The sequence below is a fragment of the Asterias rubens genome, chromosome 9 (assembly GCF_902459465.1).
Source record: "Asterias rubens chromosome 9, eAstRub1.3, whole genome shotgun sequence".
Classification (NCBI taxonomy): domain Eukaryota; kingdom Metazoa; phylum Echinodermata; class Asteroidea; order Forcipulatida; family Asteriidae; genus Asterias; species Asterias rubens.
Genome location: NC_047070.1, coordinates 11,247,000 through 11,256,782, shown reverse-complemented (window position 1 = coordinate 11,256,782; position 9,783 = coordinate 11,247,000). Strand labels below are relative to the sequence as shown.

General features: G+C 38.5%; 1 long non-coding RNA gene across 1 annotated transcript; it reads left to right on the top strand.

Moving 5' to 3' along the window:
- Positions 1–237: 237 nt before the first annotated feature.
- LOC117295173 lies at positions 238–4,152 on the top strand. The gene is made up of 3 exons (XR_004519647.1): positions 238–324; positions 1,357–1,681; positions 3,285–4,152. It is a non-coding gene; the product is annotated as an uncharacterized LOC117295173 (long non-coding RNA).
- Positions 4,153–9,783: the final 5,631 nt, after the last annotated feature.

Sequence of the window (9,783 nt, the reverse complement as noted above, 5' to 3'; positions counted from 1 at the left end):
CAGGGCTTACATTTTTTGAAGTTCTGGAAGATTTTTACATGAACAGTGAGAGCCAAACCAAGATTTCCACCTGTTTCAATAAATCCAGGCAAATTCCTGCGGGGTCATTCTGTGTCAAATCACCCAATGGGTTAAACCCTTCCCTCTTCAAATTTGATTCCAACTTTTTTGTAGAAGAGGACTGGCATTCATCAACATTCTTACTTGTATTAACTTTCATTGTACAATGTTGGAAGAGTGACTTTGGTGTGAGGAAAACCACCCGCCCGAGGTTCAAGTCTAATAGGGGCAAAAGGATACTTGAACACTGCCCATATCTGTCAGGTACGGTATGAATCACAAAATTGGTTTTTACCCATATACACCAATGTGTGTTATATAAGCACTGTATACTCAGTACTTACCTTAGTTTTGTGGAAACAAAAATCACAGGCAAATTACTCAGGTGGGATTCGAACCCACAACCTTTGCAATTCTAGAGCAGTTTCATGCTAAACTAGACCACCGAGTTTGCCCAGTGGCTGAGGCAGTTTGAATCCTAAATTTTAGCAGCCGGAACTGCAAATGATATTAAAATTGCACCAGGTTACGAGTATTCAGTTTGGTTTTTACTCCGGTAAGTATGGAGTATATAGTGCAAACACCACATCGGTGTTTATGGGTTAAAACCAAAATGAATACTATAAATATCAAGGCTGTGGTATTATTCACTCAGAAAAAGACGACGGTCTAAACCCACCCGTATACACTGTGCGTAGTGTGAAATCACACCAAACGACCCACCCGTATACACTGTCACATTGCTGAAGTAATCCGCACTCGTACCACTAACCGCATGCGGAGGCTGTGTACGGGGGCGTCGTGTGATGTGCCGGATGTGGTTAATTTTACGCTCAGTGTACAATGTATACGGTAGTTGCGTTTTTTCGGAGTGACAATTTGACTGCCTTAGCAAGGCTTAGCAAGGCTAACCCGACATCCTTTTGAGATGTTTCCGATAATCAGTGGTGATCTGGAGTTCGAGAGACTTCCAAGTCAATCCCCTCTTGAATGTTAACCTTTGTTTTTTATATCTAAGGGGGGGGGGGGGTAATAGAAAGAAAACTCTCTAAACCAACATTAAATCCCAAGAGCTAAAAATCAATTTTGTTTATATACATTGTACAATGATCACCCAAATGGTATGATAATGCTATAATTTTGCAATTTATAATGTTGAGGGCTGCATTGATTATTTGATCATACATGTACTCAAGCATTGATTATTTGATTATACTCAAGCATTGATTATTTGATCCTACTCAAGCATTGACTATTTGATCATACTCATAAGATTGTATCTTCTTCTCATTTCAGTTACAAGGATCTGCAGAAAAGCATCAATGTGAGAAGCGTAACATGTGCTAGCCAGTTCCGCATCAAAGCGAAAGACCTGCTAGTTCATTTCAGAACAATATAAGATGTCACCAGTAGGCCTGGGCAACAAGTGAAGTTTACTACTCGTCTAGTGTCAAAAACATTGTAGTCACGACTTTGACACTAGTTGTGACTATTTTAAACTCCTAAGATACATTGCGGCAAGTTGTTTGCCGCAGGCCCAATCAAGTAAAATTTGTGCTAAAAGGATTGAAGTTGTAGGGAATAGGCAAGAGCGACACAATGGGAGACTTTCCAACGCTAGGTGGCAGCAGACTTACCGGGTAAACTTCCATTGTCAAATCACCCAATGGGTTAAACCCTTCCCTCTTCAAATTTGATTCCAACTTTTTTGTGGAAGAGGACTGGCATTCATCAACATTCTTACTTGTATTAACTTTCATTGTACAATGTAGAGTTGGAAGAGTGACTTTGGTGTGAGGAAAACCACCCGGCCGAGGTTCAAGTCTAATAGGGGCAAAAGGATACTTGAATACTGCCCATATCTGTCAGGTACGGTATGAATCACAAAATTGGTTTTTACCCATATACACCAATGTGTGTTATATAAGCACTGTATACTCAGTACTTACCTGAGTTTTGTGAAAACAAAAATCACAGGCAAATTACTCAGGTGGGATTCGAACCCACAACCTTTGCAATTCTAGAGCAGTTTCATGCTAAACTAGACCACCGAGTTTGCCCAGTAGCTGAGGCAGTTTGAATCCTAAATTTTAGCAGCCGGAACTGCAAATGATATTAAAATTGCACCAGGTTACGAGTATTCAGTTTGGTTTTTACTCCGGTAAGTATTGAGTATATAGTGCAAACACCACATCGGTGTTTATGGGTTAAAACGAAAATGAATACTATAAATATCAAGGCTGTGGTATTATTCACTCAGAAAAAGACGACGGTCTAAACCCACCCGTATACACTGTGCGTAGTGTGTAATCACACCGCACGACCCACCCGTATACACTGTCACATTGCTGAAGTAATCCGCACTCGTACCACTAACCGCATGCGGAGGCTGTGTACGGGGGCGTCGTGTGATGTGCCGGATGTGGTTAATTTTACGCTCAGTGTACAATGTATACGGTAGTTGCGTTTTTTCGGAGTGACAATTTGACTGCCTTAGCAAGGCTTAGCAAGGCTAACCCGACATCCTTTTGAGATGTTTCCGATAATCAGTGGTGATCTGGAGTTCGAGAGACTTCCAAGTCAATCCCCTCTTGAATGTTAACCTTTGTTTTTTATATCTAAGGGGGGGGGGGTAATAGAAAGAAAACTCTCTAAACCAACATTAAATCCCAAGAGCTAAAAATCAATTTTGTTTATATACATTGTACAATGATCACCCAAATGGTATGATAATGCTATAATTTTGCAATTTATAATGTTGAGGGCTGCATTGATTATTTGATCATACATGTACTCAAGCATTGATTATTTGATTATACTCAAGCATTGATTATTTGATCCTACTCAAGCATTGACTATTTGATCATACTCATAAGATTGTATCTTCTTCTCATTTCAGTTACAAGGATCTGCAGAAAAGCATCAATGTGAGAAGCGTAACATGTGCTAGCCAGTTCCGCATCAAAGCGAAAGACCTGCTAGTTCATTTCAGAACAATATAAGATGTCACCAGTAGGCCTGGGCAACAAGTGAAGTTTACTACTCGTCTAGTGTCAAAAACATTGTAGTCACGACTTTGACACTAGTTGTGACTATTTTAAACTCCTAAGATACATTGCGGCAAGTTGTTTGCCGCAGGCCCAATCAAGTAAAATTTGTGCTAAAAGGATTGAAGTTGTAGGGAATAGGCAAGAGCGACACAATGGGAGACTTTCCAACGCTAGGTGGCAGCAGACTTACCGGGTAAACTTCCATTGTTTACGTAGTTATGAGCTTGCACATAATTCTGCGAACATGGCTTTACCCGGTAAGTCTGCTGCCACCTATCGTCCTAGAAAGTTTCCTAGTCATGACTGTTTTTTAGTAGTCATGGTAGCACGTCGAGTAATGTGAGTAGTTGAAAAATGGTATTTGTAACTCGACAAGGCAATCAATAGTCTCCACTTCGACACTTGTCTGTCACACTAGTCGCTCAGGCTTAGTCATCAGTAGAGGAAATATCACTGGTGATTAAGCAGAAGAAACTTCACCAGTGTCGATAAAGATATACATTTGTAAAGCTCAATTCTAACTCTGTAAAGTAACATAAAGCAAACTGACCTGTCCTTATTTGCAATTTTTTGCTAGCAACTATTCTACAGCTGAAAAATACAATTAGAAAAAAATTGACAATTCCGAAATACTAACCTAACAGTTGACGAAATAATCATGTTTCTTGACTTTAAAGTGGAGATCATCATAATTGCAATGAACTTAAAAGTTGTTAAGTAACCTAACATTTTCCCAGCCTAATGGGAGAACACAAACAATTATTTATTAGCACCGTCTTTGTAATCTTAAAAAAAGTTATTTAAACAATCAATTGCTGTAAATTGATACTTCTTTTGTTTAAAAATAAAGTTTTCATTGTAGTGCAGTATAGCTTGTATGCAGTTTTTACTTGATAGTCAGAGTAATGTTATTTTTATTCTAAAAGAATACTATAGTTTTCAAATAACAGAACATACCTTTCGAAATTTCCCTGCTTTCCAGTTTCAATGCAAGGCATGTTGTTGACATATATTACAACAAAATAAAGCTATGTTTTCAGAACATTTTTGGTCCGTTTCGTTGTTGATGAAAACAACCATCTTTTGTTGGCTTTCACTAAAATAAGTCATTTTACAATCAAGTGAAGCTAAAAAGTGGGCTGCTCTAAGTTATTGAGGTATTTTTACAATATTAAACCATAAGAAAGCAAATATGCGTTTGTTACAATACAAATGGTATGATTATGTGTTTTGTGGTGGTGTTATTTTTTGTTTTGTTTTACAATCATTAAATAAATGCCTCACACACAAAAAGCAGACGACGCACGTTTGTTCTCGTGCATTATTATTTCCCCCATGATCCACCACGAGGGCCACATGAAGCCTAATCCCGTGAAGCCGAAGTGTTCAAAACAATTTCGTCGCCATATTGTTTATTGTGAAGCCTGAGCCTCACTGAGCCGGAGCCTGAAAATCCCAAGCCTGAAGCCTCAAGCCTGAGCCTTCGATTCGAAAACGCTCTATGTCTGTGTGCACAACGTGTGTACGCTGAGTTGTTGCTGGACATTGATGGTGATTCTTGTCATCACATCCATAATGCTTGTAAAAGGGTGTGTAAACCTTTTGACTACCATGTTGAAGGACTTGTTCGTGATATGTTTAACGATTTCAAGTGGTCAAGTGACCTGCGTGAATTCTTGAGTAAGATCTGCACATGTCTAAGAATTAAGTTCACATCGCCAGAATGCTATGTTGCTACACGGTGGTTGTCAGTTCTGGATGTTACCATTGACACACTGCGTCTTTTGGATGCCTACACCATATTCTATCATGCATTTCTCAATAGAGCTGATAGGGATTTGTACCTACACCTGTGTATGGAGATCTACCGTAGGAAAAACGTAAGCCAGGAGTCAAGAAAATCTATCTTGGACATCAAGCAGAAACTTCAGAAGAAGAATATGACACCAGAGGGGAAGCAGCGCAAAGCTAGAATCGTACAGAAACTTTTCATCAGCAGAAAGTACACAATGCTTGTACTCAATTTCTATGCTAGTGTTCTTCCACTGTTGAAGAACTATGTGCTACTCTTTCAGCAAAATGTACCATTGATACATAAGCTGAATGATGAGCAGATGAAGCTTATCAAGCAGTTCTTGGTATGTTTCATGAAACCAGAAGTGATCAACCGTGCAAACACCAGCAAGAAGATGACAGAGTTGCCAGTCAAAGATGTGAAAAGCATGCTTCCGATTCAGGAAATGTTTGTTGGTGATCAGGCAAAGAACATGCTGAAGAAGTTAAATAAAGACCCAGTGAAAATTCCAGGAACAAATGAAGTCTGCATATTCTGACACTGCAGATTGTATGTTAAAGAAGCTGCCTATCAATAACAAGTTACTGAGGTACCTTTCTTCACTTGATCCTCTGACTATTGGCCACAGTGTTACCATGAGGTACATGGAGGCACTGCCAGAATTTGCCAGCAATGTACTTACACCAGATGAACAAGAGGCCTATGACCTTGAAGTAAGACAGCTTCACATTGATACAAATTTGCCAGACGTGGAAAGTGAAACCAGACTGGATTCATGGTGGACTGCAGAGCACAAGCTTGGCAAGTACGATAGACGTATTTCGAATAAGTGCCTTCTGCGCACATCCGCGTCGAAACCGAGGCTCACTGTGCTACATTCTCAACAGGGCTGCACAAACTACTCGTCGTATGTCAACAACAACGGAGGTAAGTCGGTCCCTGCATGGAAGATGTACGTTTCATACCTTGTTTTTGTGGCTGAAGTTGCATGGAATAAATCAGATGTTGAATTGTTATGAATTCGTTATCGTGTCACTTATAATGAAAGGATAATTTGACCATTTTCTGTCGTGGTTTTTACGCACCGTTTGTGTTTGTGTTTCTGATCCTTGACGCGACGTGGAACCTGACGAATACGTACAGTTACTGCTTGTTGAAGTTTAAAAACTCGACCACTTAATGTGGAGCACCTTGTCTTTGACACTTTCCTCCGCTTTTCGAGGTTAGTGTTGCCACATTTCGTCGTTGACAAATTCCAATTTTATTCAGTGAATTACTGGTACCTTTACCTTCAAAACCCTTGCCTTTTATCTCTGCTAACGATTTCCGTGCCATGAAACATTCCCCGAAATTAAAAAACATTGATGTCCGGAAATTGGGCACAAAATGGGAGTACCGAAAACTTGGGCATGTCGGGTAGCCTTGCTCTAAGACTAAGAGCCCCTACCCCAATGAAGCCCAAGAGGAAGAGCATAAGTATTAACCATGGATGAATGGAGGAATGAAATAAAGTTATTTTATTTCTCTTTGTATTAACCACAATTTCACAGTAAAAATAAAATTCTCATACAATCAATGATTTCAACATTGAATTAATGACAAAGTCCAAAGAGAAATAGCTAGGTCTGACTTAAGTTGGCATGATTTGTAAATTTTATTTCAAAGTGAATTTGATCCATTTAGATTGTTCTTCCACAAATATGACATACCTTTTGTGATTGTAAATATGGATAATAAGGGTTTATCATAAATCAATTATAAAATGTTCACTTGGACTATGTTGGAATTTTTAATGCTCTATTCAAGTGTCATTATTAGGGAACACTTCAAACATTCCCTTTTTTGTTTTGTTTTTGGTTAGACTGACAAGTTTCACACTTTTGTTGTGTGTTTAAGTGTAAACAATGTTGTTGATAGACTAGCTACTTCAAAATATCAAAGTAGGCCATTTTATATCCAGGTTTTCATTATATTTCCGGTTGGTTACAAACGTGACCGACATATTTTTGACAGTTGTTGAGTTTGTTTGTTGTTTTAGAAAATTTATATCAGAACATACCTTGGCATTATTGTATAAATTATAGAACAAATTTTGAAAATTGTAGACATATTTATTTTATCCTTCATCAGGCAGTGTCCACTGGTCTCACAGAAGAGGACATCCCAGGAGCAAAACGGGATGTATCTGTACCTGCCCTGCAAAAACTTAAATGTCATGAGTTATAGTTTTGGCTTCAACGCCGTGGAGATTCCTGCAAAGGCGTGAAAACCAAGGCACAGCTGATACAGAGGTATGTATGCAGAAAAAATACACCACATTTGATGCTGATTAAAACTAGTGAATGCCATGTGTTTGTGGGAAAATGAGGTTTGGGGTATACATGTAATATTAGTCACTGGCCAAGGTTAGAGTAACTGCCTAGATGGGATACAAGGGAGAAAGACTTTGGGCTGTCATGAGGGGGTAATCTGTTATTAAGAGGGGTTGAGGGAAAGGGCTCTTACAGCTACCCCCCCCCCCCCCCCCCCAATGATATGCTTGCAGCTAGCAGCATGTATTTCTTTGAGAAAGTATTGGGAAAAATATCAGATGACAAGTGCAATCTTGTTTACATGAATTAAAGTCTGTATTTGATATGTTTTTTTTCATCTTTTCTCATTTGCTATTTTAGAATTCAACAGACTGTTTCAAATGGCAAGCATTCTACAGTCATTGATCCCACCCCAGATAAGCATTGGGAGAGTCTCAAGGCACAAAGGGTACCAAGTGGGCCTATACCTTGTTCATTGTTAAGATGTAAACTAACTAAAATGACTCTCTTTTAATGTCATCGGTCTCATCACAGTCACTGTCGCCATACTAGTACAATGTCAATGGCGACTGTGTCACTGTGATGATTGAGACCGATAATAAAGCCATTGGACATTTTCGGTAAAACAAAAATTAAAGTTCACAGATTAACTTACAGGGTTATCAATTCTGGGCCTTGGACAATACTGTTTACCGAAAGTGTCCAACTAACCATACAATGGTTTTTTAAAACTACATATATAAAGAGAGCTTTAAAAAATAACAAATAACAGCTCAACGAACAAGGTCAGGTGGGGAAAAGTTTCCGTATGGCGCCACCACTTTTTCATTCGATATGAAATAATATAGTATCTAATTTACCTCAATGAGATATCCTTTTTTGTAAAAATTAGTGAAAAAGTGGTGGCGCCATACGGAATGTTATCCATTCAGACAGTACTGTGTGATGGTGCACTACATTATTTCTACCTCCATGATAAACACACACTCCCATACAATTATACATGTACTACATCATGTACGCGGGACGGGACGGGGACGTGTTTAAGAAGAGCACACACACCTGACTAAATTCCTTATATTATAAACAAAAAACCAAGAGCACATTCCTAATTCAGATTTAACCAACGACAGCAACCAATTTTAAAACAGATACGACACAAACAAATACCAAAACATCTCACTAAAACAAGTAAATTCTAAATTCTTTCACATAAAAACATTTCCCAAAACATTACCCACCGTTCATCAGAATGTCAAATCTGACTCCCAAAAGATGCTGAACGTTAACTCATAAAGTTCTTGCAAACCTTGCACGGGGACCAGACTGTCCCCCCTCGCGTCTTCCTCGCTGTGGGCCGAGCAAAATGGGAGTGCTGCCGTATTTTTTTCCCAGGACAGATGGGGCCACTTAGAAATGTACGTTTACTGTATTACTATACACGTTTCTGAACATGTACACGCAAACGTTGAGTGTACTATGTACATGTTAGTGTGTATATGTACATGTACATGCGTGTACACATGTACATGAATGTAATGTAGATGTAGGCTAGTGTACACACGTTCATGTATGTAAGGTACATGTACATTGCAGCCCACTGCAGAATTTGGGGAAACCCATCCTCAAATAAAAATTCATAGTAATAAAGCAGTAAAACAACAATAAAAAATAAACCAACATTATTAAAACAGAAAGAACACCCCCAACGAACCAACAAAATAAAATATATAAACAATATAATAACATTCTTAAACAAGTAAACTCCAAAAAATAAATTAAACATTGATGAGGAAACTTTATTTAATTTTTTTTCACGCGACCATCATAGTCAATGACCCAGGTTATCACCATATCTCAAGAACTATACAGCAGATTTTCAAAATATTTTCAGTTATAAACTCCTTAGGCATAAAATATTAACTTTAAAAACCGTGACCTCAAGTTGACCCCTACTTCCTGGTCAACCGGAAGTAGGACCATATCTCAAGAACTGTACAACAGATTATCAATTTTGGTTCAGTTATAGACTCCTTGGGCATTCAAGGTTAGTTTGAAACAACTTTGACCCAATGTTGACCTTTACTTCCGGGTCAACCGGAAGTGAACCCATATCTAAAAAAGTACAAAGCTAATGTTCAAACTTCAGTTGTAGACTCTTATGCAATAAATATTAGCTTTGGAACCGGAAGTGGGACTATATATCAAGATCTACACAACCGATTTTATAGACTCCTTGGCATTGCAGATTAATCTTTGGTAGCTGTGGGCCCATGTTGACCTTTACATACGGGTCAACCGGGAAGTAAAACCTTATAAGAGCTACACAACTTTTTTGAAACCTTTTTTTTTTCAGTTATATATTCCTTGGGCAATGAAGCACATAATCCAAGCAAAACAACAAGGAACAGCTTCGTGTTTGTTCACAAACACTTAATGTCTAGTTATTATTATTATTATTCTTTGTTTCTCCCTAAATCCCATAGTGTTTGTACATGTTTTTGCGGCAGCCTAATCTCCTAAACCATAATACGAAAGAGTGAGTTTATTATACCAAATTGAAGCT